This window comes from Tachysurus fulvidraco, chromosome 15, assembly GCF_022655615.1.
Source record: "Tachysurus fulvidraco isolate hzauxx_2018 chromosome 15, HZAU_PFXX_2.0, whole genome shotgun sequence".
Taxonomy (NCBI): Eukaryota; Metazoa; Chordata; class Actinopteri; order Siluriformes; family Bagridae; genus Tachysurus; species Tachysurus fulvidraco.
This window is the reverse complement of record NC_062532.1, coordinates 792681-802993: the sequence shown is the minus strand read 5'-3', so window position 1 is coordinate 802993 and position 10313 is coordinate 792681. Positions and strand designations below refer to the sequence as shown.

At 35.7% G+C, this 10313-nt stretch overlaps 1 protein-coding gene and 2 long non-coding RNA genes across 3 annotated transcripts in view; 1 reads left to right on the top strand and 2 right to left on the bottom strand.

Annotated features, from left to right (window-relative positions):
* The window catches only part of LOC113651616 (aerolysin-like protein), a 382868-nt gene that overhangs the window by 173918 nt on the left and 198637 nt on the right, over nt 1–10313 (bottom strand). The gene's annotated exons all lie outside the window — the stretch shown is intronic.
* On the top strand, nt 4460–6843 carry LOC125138611. The gene is made up of 2 exons (XR_007137855.1): nt 4460–5012; nt 6011–6843. It is a non-coding gene; the product is annotated as an uncharacterized LOC125138611 (long non-coding RNA).
* On the bottom strand, nt 7358–8880 carry LOC125138616. The gene is made up of 2 exons (XR_007137863.1): nt 8334–8880; nt 7358–8049 (listed from the first exon to the last, which is right to left on the bottom strand). It is a non-coding gene; the product is annotated as an uncharacterized LOC125138616 (long non-coding RNA).

Below are 10313 nucleotides of genomic sequence, written 5' to 3'. Positions count from 1 at the left end.
TGTATTGTAGTTTATTATATTGTCTGTTTGCACTGTCTCTTTATGGCGATAGATTAATTAGTTCTGTGTTGTCTCATGTAGGTCGGTGTCTTTATGTAGCACCAGGGTCCTGGACAAACATTTCATTTCACTGTGTACTGTATCAGATATTGTATTTGGTCACAATGACATTTAAAAGCCTCTCAACTTGACCTGATCGTATACCATACTTACATACTTATACATACAAGCACAGTTATCAGTGTGTCTAAGCTGATGGTTCAGCAACTAATCAGTAACTAAATAGTAAATCGCTCCATTATGCATTTTAAACCTTAAAATACACAATGGGGTGATTTTCTATTTAGTTACTGATTTAGGTGACTGAATAATTAAACATACAAACGTCTTTGTCAGAGATTAATTACCTTCACCTCTGAGAAGGCATAATTATGAGGTTTATTCATTTGTGAACATTCATTTGTGTCACTGAACCTATTGATGACATCTTAACACGGAATCATGGTTTCTGTTACGATGGAATTTTTCTCCAAACCAAAAAATATTCAGTCTGTTTATGAAAAAGCATCAAAAATCTACAATGTCTTTTCTATTGTATTCCATAGAAGCTCTGAAGGCTTTATCAAAAAGCATCTGGTCTGTATTAGATCATTGTGAAGACTCATGTAGATGTGAATTCCAGTTTGCTGGTAAGCGCCCAGGAGGATTTTTGGGTCATCAAGGACATGGACTTGATAACTATGACACCACCCAGTATACAGTCTGTTTGTTCTGCAAAAACAGTTGTAGCAGCATTTAAAAATGTAAAGATGTAGGAGTCTGATGGCAAACTCATCTATCAGGGTACTTTAAATTACACATATGAACATGGCTGGATCTTTTTGTTACTACATTGCTGTTGGTCAGGTTGTGTTTTATTGATGAAACGTGATTTTTAAAGCAGGATAATGATCTAATGCAGACCAGATGTTTTTTAATAGAACATTCCCAAAACCCTGATCTAAAGCCTATAGAGCTTCTATCTGATGCAGTAGAGAAGACATTGTAGATTTTTGATGCTTTATTATAAACAGAATGAAAGTTTTGTAGGTTGGAGAAAAAATCCACCGTATCTGTTACAGAAAACATGATTCTGTGAAAATATGTTATTAAAAGTTTCTGTGACGCAGATTAATTATTGAGTCTGTGGACAGTTTAAGGGTATTAACCCCTAGGGGGAAAAAAGCTTCTATAATCGGAATTCCTACTAACAGCGTGAGCGCGCACACACACACACACACACACACACACACACACACACACACACACACACACACACACACACACACACACACACACACCTGTTACTTAGAGGTATGATAAAAGATTCCTTGTAAGTGTGCAGTTTATTCTTGATGACATTATGTAGGTTATTAACTGTGTATGTAAATCTGTTAGTACTGGTAAAGTAAAGCACTGCAGCATTAATGTTGATAACTTCTTACTTCTGAGGTGTGAATACTGTAATGTGAATGTACTGAGTTTTTGTACAGTACAGTACCATTTTATTCAAAGCTTATTAGGCCTGATCAAGCATTTTGTTTGATTCATTCACAGTCACTTTTTCATCATAGTAAGCGACACCCTTGTAGGTTCCACTGGTTTTAATCTCCAGCACACTGTCATTATAGCAGGTAATCTTCATGATGCCAGTGAATGGGACATCAACTGTAGCCTGGCCAAGTGTGACGCGCACATCCACTTTTTTACCTGCAGGAACTTTAACAGGAAACGTGGAGAGATCTGTTTTCTCTTCACTGTTTTCTGAAGCATATGTACCTTCAACACCGATGTTTAAGTCATATCATGATTCCTCCCTCACAAGCATTGGAATTCCTGCTTTTACTTCCAGGCTGAATGTGGAATCTACTTTGCCCTTAACAGACCAGGAGGATATTTGGATGATTTTTTTTATAGGTCTCAATTGTAAATTCCTGAGTTTCAGAAGTGTTGTTCTGGTAAAACACAGATTTCATTTCTCCAACAGCCATTTTGGGTATCACATCATGAATGGTGGGTATTAAGTAAAACAAGAATATATAGTCGTACAAGAAGAAGGATGGGGTAATGTGTCTGTGCAGAGCTTAATGACCACAAAAGCTGTCTTGGCCGTTATCTCATAGTAGGAACCTCTCCATCAAAAGTATCATGTTTCTTAGAACTGCTTTTGCTGTTGCGAGTGTGATGGGGTGGGGAGGGGGTTAAACTAAGTTCAAGGCATCTGTGTGTGCGTAAGATGGAGAGGTAATGTTTATGGGTGTGGGTGTGGGGGAGAGTGTGTGTGTGTGTGTGTGTGTGTGTGTGTGTGTGTGTGTGTGTGTGTGTGTGTGTGTGTGTGTGTGAGAGAGAGAAAGAACAATGTGCTCTATACAACATTATCAAAAAAGATTGTTTTTATACAATTATTCTCACAACCACTCTGTTTCACTTTAACTTGATTAAACTTATTCACTAAGTTCCTTTTCACTCGGTTTCTTAACACTGTATCACTAAAACTTTGGGTCCAGCAAAAAGTTGCCCTTAGTTGTGAACCCCTCTTAAAATAAATGAAAATCCTCGGTCTTGTCATTTCTTAGGTTTGACTGAAGATGATATTGAGAATATTTGAAAATCTCCTAAAATGACTTCCATACAGAAAGCTTCAAGTGATCCAGCTTTATCTAAACGTCTGAGTTGTAGAGAGTGGAAAGGAAAATATTGTACATCGTGTAAAATGTATACAAAGTGTATGGTAGTCATTTTAGGAGACTTAAAAGGAACACATCCACGGTTTTACCTGTGTGTGTGTGTGTGTGTGTGTGTGTGTGTGTGTGTGTGTGTGTGTGTGTGTGTGTGTGTGTGTGTGTGTGTGTGTGTGTGTGTGTGTTCTCACGCTGTTAGCAGGAATTCCGATTAGAGAAGCTTTTTCCCCCTAAGGGTTAATACCCTTAAACTGTCCGAACACTCAAGAATTAATCTCCGTTCAGAAACTTTAATAACATATTTTCACAGAATCAAGTTTTCTGTAACAGATACAGTGGCATTTTTCTCCAACCTTCTACACTTTCATTCTGTTTATAATAAAGCATCAAAAATCAGATTATATCAAATTAGATAGACGCTCTATAGACTTTAGATCATTTTGGGAATGTTCTACCAAAAAACATCTGGTCTGCATTACATCATTATCCTGTTTTAAAAAAAAAATCACATTTGATCAATAAAACACAACCTGACCAACACCAATGTAGTAACAAAAAGATCCAGCCATGTTCATATGTGTAATTTAAAGTACCCTGATAGATGAGTTTGCCATTAGACTCCTACATCTTTAAATTTTTAAATGCTGCTACAACTGTTTTTGCAGAACAAACAGACTGTATACTGGGTGGTGTCATAGTTATCAAGTTTATGTCCTTGATTACATTTACATTTACGGCATTTAGCAGACACCCTTATCCAGAGTGACTTACAACTGAGCAACTGAGGGTTAAGGGCCTTGCTCAGGGACCCAGAAGTGGCAGCTTGGTGGACCTGGGGTTCGAACCTATGACCTTCCGATCAGTAGCTGATCAGTTGATGACCCAAACATCCTCCTGAGCGCTTACCAGCAAACTGGAATTCACATCCACATGAGTCCTTCACAATGATCCAATACAGACCAGATGCTTTTTGATAGAGCCTATAGAGCTTCTATGGAATAGAATAGAAACTACTTTGTAGATTTTTGATGCTTTATCATAAACAGACTGAATATTCTTTGGTTTGGAGAAAAATTCCATCGTAACAGAAACCATGATTCCGTGTTAAGATGTCATCAATAGGTTCAGTGACACAAATGAATGTTCACAAAAGAATAAACCTCATCATTATGCCTTCTCAGAGTTTAAGGAAATTAATCTCTGACAAAGACGTTTTTATGTTTAATTATTCAGTCACCTAAATCAGTAAATAAATAGTAAATCGCTCCATTGTGTATTTTAAGCTTTAAGAAAATAACTTCTGGGATGAAAAACTTGTGTAATTTATCTACAACCACCAGCTTAGACACACTGGTATCTGTGCTTGTATGTATTAGTATGTAAGTATTGTATACGATCAGGTCAAGTTGAGAGGCTTTTAAATGTCATTTTGACCAAATACAATATCTGATACAGTACACAGTGAAATGAAACGTTTGTCCAGGACCCTGGTGCTACATAAAGACACCGACCTACATGAGACAACACAGAACTAATCAATCTATCGCCATAAAGAGACAGTGCAAACAGACAATATAATAAACTACAATACAGATATATAAAGACAGCACCACCCAGTTTACAGTCTGTTTGTTCTGCAAAAACAGTTGTAGCAGCATTTAAAAATGTAAAGATGTAGGAGTCTGATGGCAAACTCATCTATCAGGGTACTTTAAATTACGCATATGAACATGGCTGGATATTTTTGTTACTACATTGGTGTTGGTCAGGTTGTGTTTTATTGATGAAATGTGATTTTTTTTAAGCAGGATAATGATCTAATGCAGACCAGACGCTTTTTGATAGAACATTCCCAAAACCCTGATCGAAAGCCTATAGAGCTTCTATCTGATGCAATAGAGAAGACATTGTAGATTATTATGCTTTATTATAAACAGAATGAAAGTTTTGTAGGTTGGAGAAAAATTCCACTGTATCTGTTACAGAAAACATGATTCTGTGTTAAGATGTCATATCAAAGTTGAGTGACAAAAAGGAATGTTCACCAAATAATAAACATTATTGTGCAATGAGGGGTGAAAAGCTTGTGAAATCTGATTTCCAAATAACAGCATGGACAAACACAAACACACTTGGTACTTGGAAGTGTGGTGTAAGACTCAGCACCACCCTTTTATTTGGTATAAATACGAGAGCATGAAGCTTCTGTCTCATCCACAAACTTGCATCCTTCACAAGACGTCTTGAGAAGTTTGAGAAGACATTTCTTGCTACCTGCTTCATCAGTTCCTTGTAAGTGTGCAGTTTATTCTTGATGACATTATGTAGGTTATTAACTGTGTATGTAGATTACTGTGTATGTAGATTATAGTATTACAGCATTATAGTTACTGTATATGATAATGTTTAACTCATATTATGAAAGCTTAATTCTGATCATTTTCTATTACAGTGTGGTTTGTCAGTGCGTTAATCATTAATAAATAAAATTTGTTAGTACTGGTAAAGTAAATTGGTGTGGTATAAGAGACATAAAGCTCTGTAGGACTCCACTTTATCACATTACACCTTGTTTATTAGTTTATATTTTATACTGACTGATGAAATTTTACTAATAAATTCTCACATGGCGTCCATAACTCAACTCTGTACATGCTGGCAATAAAATCTTTGGGTCTCAGAGTTCTGAATTATGCTAGTTAACATCCACTTCTGTGTTTATTAAAAAAAAAAAAAAAAAAAAAAAAAGTCTGTTAATCCCAAAGTTAAATGTTAGTGATGGTGTAACATAGGGGTCTCAGACACAGAGTGAGGTTCTGTACAGTAAAAGTTAACATGAGGAGAGGAAACACACTTTAAACACCACGTATCAAAGACAGATAGAAAACATTTAAAGACTTGGCAAATACATAAAGGCAAGACAGCATCATACATGATAAAGCTTTCCACAATAACACAACTCAGAACTTACACATGTCTAAAGTTTCACACTGACATGCTAGCACATGTGCTTTTTATATGGCGCTAACAGGAAGTGGGTGAAGTAATCGAACAGATTATTAGAACACAGAGGATGGCATCCTTTTGTAAAACATTAATCTGGCCATTAGCATACATAAAGACATCTAATAATACAGTTGTTTAATGAAGCTTAATGAGCTGAATGAGCAAATAATATCAGCAGTAGCTCATGCTTCAGGCATTTTATTATCTTAACTACAATTCATCTTAAACCTGCCTATTTATCAGAAGAACTATTTTCATCCATCTTAAATGTTTGTCTTCTTAAGGTTAAGAACAAGATGTTCAGTATTGTTCAAGTTGGTGGAAATGGAGGAGAACCTTTCAATTTTAATGGCCTGCAAAATCGATCCTTGTTGAAAAAGATCCAGGTTTGGGAAGGTGATTCTCAGATAAAAGCTGTGAAGGTGGAACTTGCTGATAAGCGGATAGCACAGTTTGGTATTCCTTCTGGGGAACTGCAAGAGTTTACCTTTAACCAAGATGAGATATTCGACTCCCTTTCACTTTCGCCAAATCAAGAGGGTACTCATCTGGGTGCCATCAAATTCAGTACAAATACTGGGAAGCAGTTCTTTGCAAGCATGAAAAGTGGTAAGCTGAAGCCAGAAGTACAAGTTGATGTTGCCTCTGGGAAATGCATTGGAATCCAAGGACGTTCTTCATCTGGCATTGATCGCTTTGGCTTCATGATGCTCAACTAGTGATACCAATGTGGTGTATCCCACCATTTCTATAGTCCCACCCAAAGTGACTAATCACCCAAATCTCATATATTAAATCATTTGAATCAATAATGTTTGTGTTTGAGGTTATCTTAGTTTGATTGTTTTTCATATTTGCTTTTCATAATCGATTCTTTTGGTTGATTTTTTTTTCCAAACCTGTTAACCAATAAAAAAATTGATTTGATTTATTTTGCTGGTTCAGACAATTTATTCTGCTAGTCTACCAGTGGTGCAAGACTAAAACATCTCATTTTGTTATTTTTTTTAGCTCTAGTTTGACTCTAGCTTTGTGTAACACTTTGTTTCTTTTCTTTTGACATTTTCAGATTATAATCTGTTATAATTTCCATCAATAAAATCAGTCTCAATTGAAACTAAGCTTCTGACTTGTTTTTAACATAATTATGTATTATTCTAGATTCTTCCTGAGCACTACCACAAGTCCCAGTCTTCCCAGTAAAATGTTACTATATGCTGATGTAAACAAACACTCATACACTACTTGAGCACATTTAATCTAATTCATTCTTATTAATTAACATAATAAATTGTTTTCTATACTTATATACTTTCTCCACTATAATTATTATCTATTCCTTTAGACTTTGTCCACTTTCGCCATAACATCTACTACATAACACACTGTTCCATAACGTACACATGTCAATATTAGTGACACATGCTACTGGTAGCTACTTAACCTTCTCCAAGTTCTCTGTAGCTGTTTAATATACAGTACAGGACACCTGGACATCACAGCCATGTGTACAGTATGTCCCCAAAGTGCTCCACCAAAACTGATGAACACAGTGAGCTCCATTTTCTCTTCATTGGTCTCTGAAACATATGTAACCTTAACACCAATAGTTAATTCATATCTTGATGTTGGTAGGACATGGATTTAATTTCTCCAACAGCCACTTTGGGTATCACATCAGAAATAGTGGGATACACAACATCAGTAAGATCAGCAGTGAGATGAATAAATCATGTACAAGCCCATTACTACAGTATAAGAAAATACTAGCGGAATTCAATGACATTAAATAAAATAAAACCAGTCATTGTTAACATTGTTAAGTTAATGTATTCACACCTAATGAGGATTTAACATTACAGTATTTACACCTCAGTATTAAGAAGTTATCAACTTTAATGCTAGTGATTTCTTTACCAGTACTAACACATTTTATTTATTAATGATTAACGCACTGACAAAAAAAACTGTAATAGAAAATGATCAGAATTAAATAAAATGGTCGGTGATTTTCAGCGTGAGTTTCGGCCGCTCCGCATCGCTCTCACTTGCCGCGGTGCTGGCCACGGTGCTGGAGATCGGGAGTTCGCGGTTAGCGCCGTAGGCCAAAGTGCTGAACCGCCGGCTGTTCCACTCTCACTCTCGCTTCAGGGTTGCCGATGCACTGGACGAAGAGCGGCCTTTCCTCCGTTCGTGTGTTTGCGGTGGTGCACGTATTGTCATGGTTTAAATTAACATGAGTCAGTACATGTGTTTTTTATTGAACAGTTAACTTGTGACAAGTTTCCGTGTTGTGGCCGTGCTACAGTGCCAAGCCCAGAAGCTGTGAAAAAACAGACATACAATATATGATGTAAAACAAGTTAAAACACTTTTTGTATATTCATCCATACGGTGTGTCCAAAGTCCAAGGTGTGTCTAAAGTTTAACATTTATCCAGGAATCATTAAATAAGATGAAAATATTTTACAACACCGTTCTATAAACATTTTAGACATTTTTATTTTGTATTATATTTAATGTTTTATTTAACGTTTGAGATGATTTTTAGTGACTTTTTATTTATGATTTATTTTGATTTATTTCATTTTTTATCAATCGATTTACCTTTTTTTAATGCTTTTCCAGTGTATTACTGCTAAGCAAATTTCACTTCAGTTTTCTAGAAATTATGAGAAGTTAAATAACTTGTTGAAATTCTATCATTCTTTAATAACAGAAGACATTAAATGTGTGTTTTATCAACTGAACAGACATTAGAGTCGGTATGATGATGGTAACACATGACACATAGAGGAACATATTAAAGGAATCCATATGAGCTGCTTAATGAGCCACAATCAACTTGGTCTGCTGCAAAATCTATTAAACAAATGAATGGGATATTTACATATATAGGGTTAAATATGTATTCATCACATGAAATTATGTAATACTGTAAATCTGTAATTCTTAAGGAATAACACAATCACTGATGGAAAAATACTCATCCATGAATCTAGTCTTTTCACCTTCAGTTTGATTTTCCTATAATATACAGTGCCTTGCAAAAGTATTCATACCCACTGAACTTTTTCACATTTTGACACGTTACAACCACAAACAAAAATGTATTTTATTAGGATTTTATGTCATAGACCAACACAACGTGGCACATAATTGTGAAGTAGAAGGAAAATGATAAATGGTCTCCAAATTTTATTTACAAATAAATATCTGAATAGTTTGGCATGCAATTTTATTCAGCCCCACTGAGTCAATACTTTGTAGACCAAACCTTCCACTGCAAGTCTTTTGGGATACGTCTCTACCAGCTTTGCACATCTAGAGAGTGACATTTTTACCCATTTATCTTTGCAAAATAGCTCAAGCTCAGTCAGATTGGATGGTGAGCATAAGCAAATTTCAAGTCTCACCACAGATTCTCAATTGGATTTAGGTCTTGTTTTGACTGGGCCATTCTAACACATGAATATGCTTTGGTCTAAACCACTCCATTGTAGCTCCGGCTGTATGTTTAGGGTCATTGTCTTGCTGGAAGGTGAACCTCTGCCCCAGGCTCATGTCTTTTGCAGACTCTAACAGGTTTTCATCTAGGTTTGCCCTGTATTTGGCTCCATTCATCTTCCCATCAACTCTGACCATCCTCACTGTCCCTTCTGTCCATGGTGTGTTCAGGGTGATGTGCAGTGTTAGGTTTCTGCCAAACATAACATTTGGAATTTTGGCCAAAAAGTTCAATTTTGGACTCATCTGACCAGAGAACCTTCTTCCACATGATGGTTACAAAATGTAAACGAGATTTCTTATGGCTTTCTTTCAACAATGGCTTTTTTCTTGCCACTCTTCCAAGACCAGATTTGTGGAGTGCAACACTAATAGTGTGGACAGATTCTCCAAACTGAGCTGTGGATCTCTGCAGCTCCTCCAGAGTTACCATGGGCCTCTTGGCTGCTTCTCTAATTAATGCTCTCCTTGCATGGCCTTTAAAAATCATCTCAAACTTAAATATAATACGAAGTTAAAATAACTACAATACTTATATATATATATATATATATATATATATATATATATATATATATATATATATATATATATATATATATATATATATATAAGGTAAAATGACTGACAGAAAAGAAATTTGATTTATAATCATTTATAAAAAGTATTTTTAAATCATCTCAAACATAACATTTGTCTTAAAACATTAAATATAATACAAAATTAAAATATCTACAAGACTTTCACAGCTTCAATTAAAGTGCGTTTGGAAAAATGATTTGTAATAAACTTGATTTGCATTGTGGTTTGAAAGAAGAGAAGTATGTTGAGACAGACTGCCGTGTAAACAATCTGTTAATTAAATTATCTTTTCAAAGACACCAGATGCAAGATTTGGATCAAAGTCGTCAACTCGAGTCTCGGTCCGGTCCAGCTGCATAAAACATGTTGGACCAGGGTGAGAGCTCAGGGTTTATATTTCTGTCCTGATTATTTGACTGCATCAAGCATTTCTTTTGAATGCTCAGAGATTGGGTGAAAAATCAACCAAAAGAATCACCCATTCAGAGTCGGGGCTCT